Genomic DNA, 1,361 nt, shown 5'->3' on the forward strand with positions numbered 1-1,361 from the left:
ATAGGAACATGGAATGTATGAAGTATGAATCTAGGAAAATTGGAAGTTGTCAAAATGAAATGGAATGCGTAAACATCGATATACTAGGCATTAGTGAGGTGAAATGGACTGGTTTTGGCCATTTTGAATAAGATAACCATATGCTTTACTATGCCAGGAATGACAATTTGAAGAGGAATGGTGTGACATTCATCATCACAAAGGATGTTTCAAGATCTTTCCTGAAGTACAATGTTGTCAGTGATAGAATAATATCCATACACCTGCAAGGAAGACCAGTTAATATGACTATTATTCAAATTTATGCACCAACCACCAAAGCCAAAGATGAGGAAATTGAAGATTTTTATCACCTTCTGTATTCTGAAATTGACCGAACATGTAATCAGGATGTGTTTATTAATACTGGTGACTGGAATGCAAAAGTTGGAAACAAAGAAGAATCACCAGTAGTTGGAAAATTTGTCCTTGGTGACAGAAATAATGCTGGAGATTTCATGATAGAATTTTGCAAGATCATTGACTTATTCATCGCAAATACCTTTTTCAACAACACAAACGGCAGCTATACACATGAACTTCGCCAGATGGAGTACACAGGAATAAGTACGCATCTGTGGCAAGGAGCAATGGAAAAGCTCAATATCTTCAGCCAAAACAAGGCCAGGAACTGATTGTGGAACAGACCATCAACTTGCTCATATGCAAGTTCAACTTGAAATTGAAGACAATTAAAACAAGTCCACAGGAGCCAAGATATGACCTGGAATATATCCCTCCTGGATTTAGAGACCATCTGAAGAATAGATTTGAGGCATTGAACACCAATGACCGAAAATCAGAAGACTTGTAGGATGACATCAAAAACATCATCCATGAAGAAAACAAGAGGTCATTAAAAATATGAGAAAAGAAGAAAAGACCAAAATGGATGTCAGAAGAGACTCGGGAACTTGACCTTGAATAGAGAATAGCTAAAGCAATGGATGAAATGACAAGATAAAAGGGCTGAATCAAAGAATTCAAAGAGTAGCTCGAGAAGACAAAGCCAATTGCTATAATGAAATTTGCAAAGACCTGGAGTTAGAAAACCAAAAGGAAAGAACGCGCTCAGCATTTCTCAAGCTGAAAGAACTGAGGAAAAAAAAATAAGCCTTGAGTTGCAATATTGAAAGAATCTATGGGAAAAAATATTGAATGATGCAAGAAGCATTAAAGGTAGAAGGACACAGTGTCACTGTACCAAAAAGAACTGGTAGATCGGGGGGCAGGGCAAGATGGCGGACTAGGCAGAAGGATTGCACAGACCCTCTTCAACAAAGAAAAGGGAAACCAATTAACACAGACACAGAAGATAATCT

This window comes from Orycteropus afer, unplaced genomic scaffold (genome assembly GCF_000298275.1).
Source record: "Orycteropus afer afer isolate SDZICR_OR568_19922 unplaced genomic scaffold, OryAfe1.0 scaffold00167, whole genome shotgun sequence".
Classification (NCBI taxonomy): Eukaryota; Metazoa; Chordata; class Mammalia; order Tubulidentata; family Orycteropodidae; genus Orycteropus; species Orycteropus afer.